The sequence below is a fragment of the Chelon labrosus genome (genome assembly GCF_963514085.1).
Source record: "Chelon labrosus genome assembly, chromosome: 21".
Lineage (NCBI taxonomy): Eukaryota > Metazoa > Chordata > Actinopteri > Mugiliformes > Mugilidae > Chelon > Chelon labrosus.
Genome location: NC_140354.1, coordinates 16,326,531 through 16,338,957, shown reverse-complemented (window position 1 = coordinate 16,338,957; position 12,427 = coordinate 16,326,531). Strand labels below are relative to the sequence as shown.

General features: G+C 43.0%; 1 protein-coding gene across 1 annotated transcript in view; it reads left to right on the top strand.

The window, feature by feature from the left end:
* The first annotated feature begins 381 nt into the window (after positions 1-381).
* The window catches only part of LOC311506934 (thyroid hormone receptor alpha), an 87,289-nt gene continuing 75,243 nt past the window's right edge, over positions 382-12,427 (top strand). Inside the window, exon 1 of the mRNA XM_084571089.1 lies at positions 382-1,014. The gene's annotated coding sequence lies outside the window, so the exon portion shown is untranslated. The remainder of the gene's footprint in view (positions 1,015-12,427) is intronic.

The following is a 12,427-nucleotide window of genomic DNA, read 5'->3' as shown; positions in this document are numbered from 1 at the left end:
AGCCTATATTGACAATATAAAGTCATTCTTGTCAAAGTGTCTTGAATAGGAATCAAATAAACACAAAGAAAAAAGTATTTTATATATCTATACAGACAGATATATATACACAGACACTTGACAATGGCATATTATTTGCAGATAATAATTAATTTGTTTTCAAAAAATGTATTTTAGATCAATTAGGTGGATAATTTCCCACGGCACACCTGAAGATCTCTCACGACACACTAGTGTGCCACGGCACAGTGGTTGAAAAACAATGTTTTATACTATATATAAATAATACATAAATTAAATAATAATAATTCAATACTGCTCTTTAGATAAGATTTTTTTTGTTACTGTAGTTTTTTTTGTTTTGTTTTTTATGTCAGTGGCTACCATACACACCAGACATGACACAGGAATTTTTTGTGTTATAAATTTATAATACATAAAATGCAAACACTGTTCTTTAGGTAAGAATGATATTTGCTGTTTTTTTTTACATTATCCTTTATAAATTTATGGTGGTTTGTAGACTGCATACATTTAAAGTTTTATCAGCTATAATGCATTTTGTATACCATGTATAATAAATAAAGTATAATAATAATAATTTAATACTCTTCTTTGGGCAAGAATAACGTGAATATTTTTTGCCTTCTATGGCTCCCATACATTTGCGTCGCTAACAACATCTAATCCTCCAGGTTGCCTGTATTATGTAACCGCTCCGCTGCAGTGATCCTCCCCGGCCGACGGAGGCGCTGCGGAGCCTGGTAATGAATCGTTGCCGGCGGGTCCTCTCAGCTCCTCCTGACCCGCATTCACTCGTACTGTACAGGCATGGGGGAGGACCGAGCATAGAGAGCTAGTAAACACTGTAGAGTTCCCTCTGCAGACCGTGGCCATGACTTTGGCAGTCCCGGGCGGCGGACGCGGCTCTCCCGTCTCCACGCACCTGATAGCGGATTGAAAGGGGAGGCTAACACCGGGGGAGGGAGAGAGAGAGAGAGGCATTAGCTGACGGTAAAACTGCTTTTTATTTCTCCCGTGTTTGTTCTGCTTCTTTCACTCTCTCGTTGCGCTGCTGTTCCGCGTTCGCCGGGCTTTTCTGTTTACGCTACGAGAGGCGTTTTAATAAGAGATGTAGCGGTGGTGGAATGCCTGTGGCGATTTATTATTTGGAGCGAAATGCGGGGACCGCCGCTTCTCGGGGACGGCCGTGCAAGGTGAGTGCTGTCCTCACGTCAACCCGGGCGCTGCGCCGGCCTGCTTACTGTACTCTACCTATAGGTTAATGCAGGGGAAGAAGCCAACGCTCTGCAGCCGTGTAACGTCCCCCCTCTGTCCCACGGTGAGACCGTATGTGACCTACATGGAGACCATGCGCTTCCTCCGCTGCCCCTAACGTTGTGCGATCGCTGCAATCAGAAACCTGTTAACCTACATTCTGCGCCGCGAGGAAAAGGTGCGGGGACGCTGTCGGCGTGTAGGCAGCGTGGTGTACGTGCTGTGCTGTATATGGATATACAAATATGTGGGCCTCCCGCCGCGTGATTTACTGCCTCTGCTCGCATTCCTCGGCTGTGGCATATCCAGAAAGTAGGTCCGTCTTTTTTTTGTGCGTAAAAGTGTGCCAAAGCGTGCGTGAGTACGAATCATGCGTGAGTCACAGAGATATGGGATATGAAATGTGGCTCCCAGCCCATAGCTGCCCCTATAAGGGGAGGGGTTTTGTGTATGTCTATCATGTCATGTATTAAGTTACACACAATGCCAGAAGTCTGCTATTGATTGTGTGTGTGGTTGGTGCAAGGCTTCCAGGATTGTTTTGCTGTATTCTTGGACCAATCAAACATTAGTTCTTATTTTGGACTCCTATCCATAGTTTGAGACACCTTGGCTTTGGGTGAATGAATGACCTAGGGCAACCCTCAGACTTCTTGTTTGATCTACTAGTGGTAGATCTTAAATAAACAAACCGCCCTCCCCTGGAGATTCATAAAAGCTTTTCTTATCTTGTATTTTTCCCAATCATGCGTGCGACTGGATTAAATCCAACAGATATTTCTGTCAAAGTTGACGTAGAGTGGAGAGGGTAGCTCATACCTTGGCTCCAGAAAACCCGTGTTCTGGTCATCCAACGTCATAAACTCCATAACTCTCTTTGGGATATTTTTCACCTTGACGCCGTCTCCAAGAAACTTTTCTTTTAAATATAGCGTTCGGTGTTTGTTTTGGTTGTTTTGCAGCAGCCTTCAGTCGTGTGATTTGTTTTCTCAGTGGTGAATCAAGTTGGTAGTGTTAAACGACAGTCTCGTACTACCACCTTTGCAGAACGTTCACATTGCATCTGACTGACTTCGTTTTCCGGAGCAGACATGTTTAGTCACGTGATTTTGGTTCCTCTTCTTGCGTCTAAAACCGTCGAGGAAGGTGACGTTTTGATGCTACACCGATAAAGATCTGACTTGGCAGAAGCCCCATCCCGATCGGATCATTTTACAAATGTCTGGATCTGGCCCGGCGCTGATCGGGACATCCTTAGACAAAACTGTTGTAGAAACTGTGGCTCATTTGCATCGTACACTGTCTCTCCACATTTAATCTGTAAGCATATAATGCTCCTCCGCCAGAACTGACGTGAATGCTTTTCACACTTGTACTCTTTGCATTAAGAACTGACTGTCGGTCGTTTGCTGGTGTCTGAAAATCTGTGGCCTATTTGTTGCGCCACATCCTGCCATTGCCACTACTATGAACCCTGTCGGTGGCTTTTTTTCCAAACAGGCATTTTTTTTTTTTTTTTTATCTTCGCCTTACTTCTCACAACATGGATCTTTCACAGTCAATAAAACTGTAGGCCAATAGATCAGTGTGATTCAGGAGAGGACAGCTCTGTTGAAGCAACACGTCCAGTTAACTGAATTACAAATCGTTAGCCTCATAGCATAATTTCCCAAGTCATTTTTTGGCCGCTGTTACAATATCAATAAAATGTGCTTGCAAAAGATTTTTATTTTTTCTTGTTTTCTGAAAACGTTAAAATATGACTAAGGCAATTATGCTATGAGGCTAACGAAATACAATCTACTGCCACCTGCTGGTATGATGAGTTATTTCCTGTTACACAGGTGCAGGATGTATGTGCTAGCTAATGCGGTGTGTTCAAGTGCAACTTTTTGGTCTGGATAGAGGAAACGTGAGGCGACTTTACAGTTGCACTTTCTTACCATTACTTCTTTCATGTCCATTTGTTGCGTCCGTACCATAAAATCCTCCGATTTGGTCGACGTCGGCATGCAAGATCTTCAAACGCTTCCATCAAGTTGTCACAGTTTACTGTGTGTGAAACAGGAACGCACTAAAACTGACTACTATACAATATTTCCCTAAAGTGCAAAAGCCAGCCCTTCGTAAAATTGCACAGGAAAGTCTTGCTGCCGCTGTGTTGCCCTGGTAACCCAGTTATGAATATAGATAGCTGGTGATTTTTTATTAGTTTATGGCAACCTTAGAAAGATCTTTGTGAGATCCTCCCTGTATGTTTTTTTTTTTCTTTCTGGGAAGCAAAAGGAAACATCAATAGTTACGGAATGAAGATAAATAATTCAAAACATGCGGTACGTATATATGTTTTTCAGCTACACGCCAGCTGGGAAGGTTTCATACATTGAAAACAATTAAAGAATGAAACATTTGTTAGATCTCTTAAAGACGTGACATTGAAAATGCCATTGGAATGACTCACAAAGCAAAGAAGGGCCCGTGTAAAACACACAGCGTATGTGTACATATACATAAGCCTTAATCTCTGCCAGCAGCCAGACGTGACCTCTTTTGACGCCCCCCACCCGCCCCTCCCACCTCCCTCTCTCCCGTGCTGCAAGGCCAGCGTCCTGGTTTTCCGTGGCTGAGGCTTAATGTATAGAGAGTGTAGGGAGGGGTGGAGGGGGAGGAGGAAGTGAGAGACAGGAAAGAAAACCAGTGCTCACCAACCCCCTTCCTCACCCTTCTGCCTCAGTGTGTGTCTGACATTGGTTACATAACCAGGCCCGCTGGCCAGTGCCCCAAGGTCCCACGGCCTGCTCGTGTCAAACAGATGTAGAGTAATGGGAGGGGCTTGGAGTACGCTGTTGAGTCAGTACCCTAATTTACCCCTCACACACTTTTCTTGGATCCTTTTGGAGTTGTTTCAACAAAGACTTCTGAGGAAATTAGCTCAAGAAGTCAGATTCTTCTTCTGTGGCTAATATTTGAGCATATCAACATAGGGGAAGTAGTATGGATTTTTAGTGTTACAGCATATAAATGTTAAAAGGAGTCATGTCCCCAAGTAATATGTTCCCCACAAAAGTCCAATACTCCCCAAAACCCGAATGCTTCAGTGTGAACCAATGAATCTTCCCTGTTGTAAATTGTAGGGATGCACCGAAATGAAAATTCTTGGACGAAACCGAAAACCGAAAATGGAGCCCGCAGCCCATATATATAATACTTTATATATTGAAATACGTCCACACAGCAGACATGCCCGTGCTGGCTGCGGTTGTTGCTTGCGTCATCACAACATCCTGTTTCGGCCGTGTTGTTTCGGTAATAAAAGTCTTTCGGCCGAAAACCGCAAATCCACTTTTGGGCCAAGTTTCGGCCGAAATTTTTTGGTGGCCGAATATTCGATTGAATATGAATGAATGCATCAGTTTTCAACCTGGATTTCAACCAAGAATTTAAATAAAAGCCAAGAATTTAAACTCAGTATACATTTTAAGGAAGTCTCTGCAGCAGATTATGAAGTAGAAGAAGACAGTGGCTGTTCATATATCACGTTTCATTTCAGCATTGCTCTCCTCCGTTTGCTAGAACCTTTTTAAAATTAAATTTCCTTCATTCTCTGTCATCTCTACTGATAGCGTTATCGGTATCATTTCCTCCGATGTACCCTTCCTTTGTGCTGGCATGACGAAGCGTGATTGCGGGGAACAGAAGCCTTTCAGAAAGATGAAGCTCTGCTGATGATAATTTGCAGTGTGTCCAAATATTAGTCTGTTCCTATAGAGGAGGGAAAAGTTTCCATTAAAGCGGGGAGTAAATCCCAGACTTGTGTAGCTTGTCTCACCAGTCTCGGCTCTTTGAAGCTTAACGTCAGCTGACAGCTTGATGGATGATTTTGTCCCCGCTTTTTGTACGTTCGGCGTCAGGTCACACGTTCGGTTGTATCTTATTTCCTCCATTGTTAAACAGCAAAGACGTTACACAAGCCTTCAGAAGCCCTGCAAAAGGTAAATCTGGGGGCTAACAAAGCACTTTTTTGGGCCGTTGGAGAGACAGACAGGTCTAAACACATGGCCAACTGACTAAACACAACTGGCAAACCAGGAATTTGTCACGTTATGCCCAATAACGAGTTCCCCAAGAACTTTTTTTTGAGGGTCTTGTATAGGGATCTCACTGTCACGTTTTTTGAGGTACCGACTTTTTAATATTGAGTATCAGCCGATCCGAGTCCTGAGCCGATCTTAATTATACAAAATGTACTCGCCTGAAGATTCATAAAGGCTTTGCTTCTTATCTTACATGTATCTTCCCAGATCACGTGTGCACCTTGCGACTGAATTAAGTCCAATAAATGGCGCCGTCAAAGTTCATGTGGTGTCAAGAGGGTAGCTCGTATCTTGGCTCCAGAAAACCTGTGTTTTCTACTCCAGAAATGGGCTGGTCATCCAACGCCATGACGCGTTGTCTCCAGGAGTTGTTGTTGTTGTTGTTTCGGTGCAGCATAGTACTAAATGACAATCTCCTACTACCACCTCACCTAACAGAGAAGTTATCGTCTTCTTCTTTGTTTCTTTGGCATCTTTTGACGATAGCCAACCGCCATTAAAACAGAAGACGAAGAAGAAGTTTTGATGCTACAGGGAGGTGCTTTTGTTCATGGCAGACCTAAAACAAATGACTCCAAAAGATCAGACTTGGCTGAACCCTGATTTGATCCGATCATAGTAATAATAATCCCTGGACCGATCTCCCGATACAGATCAGGACATCCCTAGTCTTGTAGTTAATTGAAAAGCTTCGTCAACTTGCTGGGCTAGGGCTAACTTCTTTGGAGCCGTGAATGTTAAAAGTGTCTCTACACACAATGAGGGTGAAGAACACTGTTTTAAACTATAAGTGTGTCCTACCTCTATGTCTTATGTGCAACCAAATGGCCACACTTTCAATTGTATTTAAAAAAATATCATTCCTAGTTTGGCATTCCTTCACTCTAGTTTCTTGTTGCTAACGTAGGCACCATTGCTGATATTCCCAATGAGCTAATACTGGCCAGTATCTTAGCCTGAAGACATTTAAACGAAATGACATGTATGACATTCATGTAGTCATCAGAAACTGTATATACCTGTATGGTTCTTTTAATTTGGATTTGTCACCATAGACCAGCGTCACGTTGTCATTTGGAGCTTTTCGAACTGTCTTGACTCTTTGGCATTTTGGACCGTTGGTTGGACTGAACACAAAGAGAAGAAAAATGGAGTGGGAGATAAGCAGTGCGGTGCCTGAAGAGTTAATAGCTTTCCTTTGTAATGTGCGACAGGTCTGTCAGAAAGAGATAAGAGAAAAAGCTATCACCTGAGTGAACGTCTATAAAACCGAATGTACAGGTCTGAAGTGAGCTCACGCACACATGCAGCCCTTAGTTCGTCTGCTGGAATGTTCTGTTCTACTTATTTAGGAGAAGAACATCTTTATTTAATGCAGCCTCCATCAAATTAGGGTCAGAACACCAGATCTAGACATGCATCTCCCAGACAGAGAATTAAACATCTGTCGGTGAGTCGAGGACGATTCCTCCACTATTTGACAGAAAATGACTTAGAGATGGTCTTAAATCTGGTTTGATAGTGGTCAGAAGCCTCATGACCTACGGAGTTATCATATTGAAAAGATGATGCTTTTCTTGCTTCTAATTTGTTTAAGTGTTTTTGTGTTTTAGAGCATGTGGTATACCGGATTTAACTTCCCAGATTGATTGAATTAATGGAAAATGTGCTTAACTTATATTCCTCTATTAATGGTACAAAATGGAACAGTTTCCACTTGAGGCAGGACACTTTTAGTCGTAGTCTTGATAAGATCTTTACCTCCGAGCTCTGTCCCGAGACTGGGATGTCTGTGGTGCCTGTAATGCTCTCTGGGTTTTCAAAACGGTGCGTTGTGTCTTTTGTATTTCACCTGTGGTTTTTAACATCCTCACCAGTAGCAGTGGCCCTAAGAATTGTAGTGTCGCTGTCTGTTTTCTGATCTGTCAGCCCACCTTTTTGGTGACTGATTTTTCATCTATTGCCATCATGCAACCAAAATTGGACTGTGAGACTAAAAGCTGGTGATCTGTACCATGCTAATGGTGTCAGTTCCCAAATGTTAGCACCACTAAAGCCGCTAGTGTCTATTTCCCCTTTCATTTCCACAATTGTGGAAAAATAGTATGCATTCAAGAACACTACACGTGGGTCTAGTTTCCCATGCTGATAATGCAAATATTTTAAGAAAACTGCTTGTTCAACACTACTACTAGCTACGGGCTAGGGTGTGTCTACCTGTGACCCTGTGGGTCAAACGTTATATTACTCACACACTTATCATCTGCCTTCTCCGTCCTGCTGATCAGTTTAGTGGTCTTTTCCTCTGTTTATGTGAAGGATAAAACCTTTGAGCACTGTAAGGCACTCTGTGGCTTCCTTAGGGCTTCCACATAATCTTCGTACACTGCAATACATCCTTTCTGGCCATATCCTCTTGCAAGGCTCATGCAGCTGCAGCCTCAGACTGTCTCTGTTGGACTGCTTCCTGCCCTCTCTCTAAATACCCTGGCATTTCTACCATTGTTATGGATGACTATTTATCCAATTATAGTAAGTGGAGCATGTATTAAAATGTTTTTAGGCTGGAATGCCCATAAACATTAAAGAAAGGAACCCGGACTTATAGAACCTACACATCCAGATGCCTTTCTTTATCGTTTTTGGATATACCATGACCTGAATGACCGACCGAGAACCTTCACAGACGTAAGACGTCAAGCGTTTTCCAAAAAGTGTCTTTCTCACACATCTAGCAGAGTAATTAGCTTGCGGTATATACACCAATCAGCCAGGACATTAAAGCCACCTGTCTAACATATTGTTGGTCCCAATCGTCCACCATTATCAGCTTCAGTTCATATGAACGTGGACATGGGATCTCTGAGATGCTCCTGTGCTGTCTGGCACCAGGATGTTGGCAACAAATCTTTTGGGTCCTGTCGGTAGCAGAGTAGTGCCTCAGTGGAGTGGACTTTTTCCGTCGCATCCTGCAAATTCTTGATTGGATTGGGATCTGGGGAGGTTGGAGGCTGGGTCCTTGGGGCCTGTGTCGTGTTACTCAAGCCATTCTTGAGAAGCTTTTGTGTTGTGCTGCCGGCCATCGGGGAACACCTTTGCCAGGGGATCTGTTGCCTTGTAATGAGATTACCAATGTTAATTACCTTTCCCGTCAGAGGTTATGACTCTCTGGCTGATCGGTGGAGATATTTGTCTCGTTAGCTCTGCTGCATTCACCAGTCATGTCGGCTGTTTAATGCCGAGCAGGTACAGTGATGTGGCTTTTGAAAACGAGGCTAATGACATTAGTGTAATAGTGGATAATGCTCTCAGTTAAACGTCAGTACAAGATAAAAGGTTTGAAAGCAAGATTACTGCTTATTACTTTAGATCTCAGTGTGTTGATATTACCATACAATCCAGTATTTGAAATTGAAAATGCAAATAGCCTTAATAATCTAACAAATCCAGAGTTAATATAATCGTCCAACAACAGCATTTTTAACAATAATACTGATGGGCCAGGTGGCTGATAGACTCGACAATTGTTTATCCATGTGTCACTTGTGATATCTCAAACTCTCTTAATCAAATTAGCTAAAAGCTCAAGGAAATTAAGCGTACCATCCATGTGTTTCCACCCCTTTGCCCAGAAGTGGCAAACATTTACGTCTTCATCCAGTTGTCATGTGCGGCATCCCAAACGCAACTCATCAGACTGTGGGTAAATTAATCTTGACTGATTCGTCCCACTGTTCTTTGTGCTAATCTGAGCCAGAGGTGGTTCGCCATCATCCATGAGTGACGGCATATTTCCTGCCACAGAGGTCCGTTTCCTTTTCCTCCTTCCATCTGTCAATCTATTGCATCAAAGTCCTCTGGAAGCGTTTCTCAAGGGGACACGTGTGGTTCAAGGGAGTATGCCAGGAGACAAAACAAAAAAGAAACCTGCTTCATAATAAGCGTTTCTGCTTCCGAGGGGTCTTCGCACCCAGTGAGAGTAGGCACAGCTGCATGCAGTATGCAGCACGCTCACATTCACTCTCTGTCCTGTGGAGAGAGGAACCGAGACCGGCGTCAGGAGTGGCCACAACAGGAAGTGTTCTAGGGATTACATGAAATGCACAGACTCCCTGCTCAGAATGAGTTTCTGCAGAGAGAACCGAGCTGTCTTGCACCGTAAAGCTCACATAGCCGCCTTTTGAAATAAGATTTTCCTGGGAGCGTGTTGTTCTCAATATGGGAGATGGGAGATGGCAAACTATCAGATCAAGATAGAAGGGGATGGATATAAGGGAGGTATTGCTCCAGACGTGGATTCACATTGCTGGAGGCATTTGACACGGCCCCATTTTGTCTTATAAGGCCCTGTCAGAGGAACCGCACTGAGCTGCAGCTAATGGATTTCATTTCACATTGAACATAAGCTGTGCTGGTGTTTGTTTCTTTCTCATTTTGTCAGTCATGTAACTTCTGATTCATAATCCTGATCATATTTTGGACATGTATAGCAAATCTTTACAGTTCCCTGTCTCTCTCAAGATAAGATGTTTATAACTACAATATATTAAATCATTGGATCAACTGAATCAGATTCCTCTACGCATTCTTTACTGAAAGAGAAACTTGAGTCTTCTTAATTGCCTTGCTTGCAAAGCTTACACACTGCCTATACGTGTCAAAAGGCTTTGGTCGTTGAAGTGGGCCATTCAAACCTGGTCTGCTGGTAGGCTCAGCGTTTGACTGGAACAAAGAAAACCGCTTGTTCAAGTATCTCCACCCTAGCCTGTGGGTCAAACTTAGTGTTATGTGACGAAACAACACTTGTGGTCCTGCTAATCTCACTTGTATTTTCCACTTAAATCTCTTAAATAAAATCTCCAGCAGATCCCTGTCCAAGTGAAGGGTAAAACATTTGAGCACTGTAAGGCACTCACAGGCTTCCTCAGGGCTGCTGGTGCTGACGTCAGTAACCGCATCCATAAAAATCTTCCCACACTGAAGTTCACCCCTCCTGGCCATATACTTTTGGCAGGTTACTGCAGCTGCAGCCTCGGGCTGTCTCTGTTGGATTGCTTCCTGCTCTCTCCAATGGAAAAAAAAAAATGGCTATCCAACCTAGCATACTGTTCTGGAAAAGTATCCTCTTCCAGAACATTTTTAAGCAATGTCAAGAGCACCCACCCTGGATTCAGCTTGGATCAGGTTCTTCAGAGAACCCATGACTTCATTGCAGAGTTTCCCATAGAATGTTAATACTATGGCGGCCCGCCACGGTCCAGTTTACTCCCCAACGGAAATATTTTTGCATGTGTCAAACAATGTTGTGCGTGCGTTGTGTTTTTCCTATTGCTCTCTCTTAATGCAATACACTCCTGATCAAAATTTTAAGACCAGTTGAAAAATTGCAAGAATTTACATTTTGCACTGTTGGATCTTAAGAAGGTTCTAAGTAGTGCTTCAAAATGCAAAAAGAAGAAATGGGAGTGAGACAAGAAAAAAAATTGAGTAAGCAATTTATTGCAAACAACCATTAAACTGAAATAGGCTGTTCATCAGCTGATCAAAAGTTTAAGACCACAGCCTTTAAAAGCCCAAATCTTTGCAAAAATGTGGATTCAGTGTCATTTTCTGTCAGGTACCCACACTGTCATGACCTCCTGATGGCAAAGGCAAAAAAGCTTTCTCTCTTTGAACGCGGTCGGATTGTTGAGCTGCATCAGCAAGGCCTCTCGCAGCGTGCCATTGCTGCTGAGGTTGGACGCAGTAAGACAGTCATTTTAAACTTCTTAAAAGATCCTGAGGGTTATGGGATATAAAAGTCAAGTGGTAGACCCAAAAAAATTTCACCGGCCCTGAGCCGGAGGATCCAATTGGCTGTCCGTCAAGACACGGGGCGATCCTCGGCCCAAATTAAGCTTGTCACTGATGCCAACTGGAGTCCCATAACCATTAGACGGCATCTGCGAGAGAAGGGTTTTAAGAACGAAAAACGTCTTCAAAGACCTCGTCTCTTTCAACGGCACAAAATTGCCCGTTTGGAGTTTGCACGAGAGCACCAAACATGGGACATTGAAAGGTGGAAGAAAGTTTTATTCTCTGATGAGAAAAAATGTAAACTTGACGGTCCTGATGGCTTCCAACGTTACTGGCATGACAAGGAGATCCCATCTGAGATGTTTTCTAAACGGCACAGTGGAGGGGGCGCCGTCATGATCTGGGAGGCTTTTTCCTTCAATGGAACAATGGAGCTTCAGGTTGTGCAGAGGCGTCAAACGGCAGCTGGCTATGTGGAGATGTTGCAGGGGGCATCCCTCATGACTGAAGGCCATCGTCTGAGTGGTAATGACTGGGTTTTTCAACAGGACAACGCTGCAGTTCACAATGCCCGCCTGACAAAGGACTTCTTCCAGAGAAATAACATCACTCTTTTGAACCATCCTGCGTGTTCCCCTGATCTAAATCCAATTGAGAACATTTGGGGTTGGATGGCAAGGGAAGTTTACAAAAATGGACACCCTCTGTGAAGCCATCTTCACCACTTGGAGCAACATTCCCACTAGCCTCCTGGATACACTAGCATCAAGCATGCCGAAACGAATTTTTGAGGTGATTAACACGAATGGTGCAGCTACTCATTAATGAGTCCTTTTTTGAATATTTTATTTCTGTTTTAGGGGGGTTTGGGGTTTTTTTGAGATGTGGTCTTAAACTTTTGATCAGCTGATGAACAGCCTATTTCAGTTTAATGGTTGTTTGCAATAAATTGCTTACTCAAATTTTTTTCTTGTCTCACTCCCATTTCTTCTTTTTGCATTTTGAAGCACTACTTAGAACCTTCTAAAGATCCAACAGTGCAAAATATAAATTCTTGCAATTTTTCAACTGGTCTTAAAATTTTGATCAGGAGTGTATTTGCATATTGTGGTAATGACAGACTGATAAAAACGCATGATCTTATTGTATGTGCAGACATTTCAAATTGATTTTAATAGGTGGGATAGCATCATAATTAGCTGTTCACATGAACAGAGATGAGGCTGAAAACCACAAAACCATGAAGGACACTTTGTACA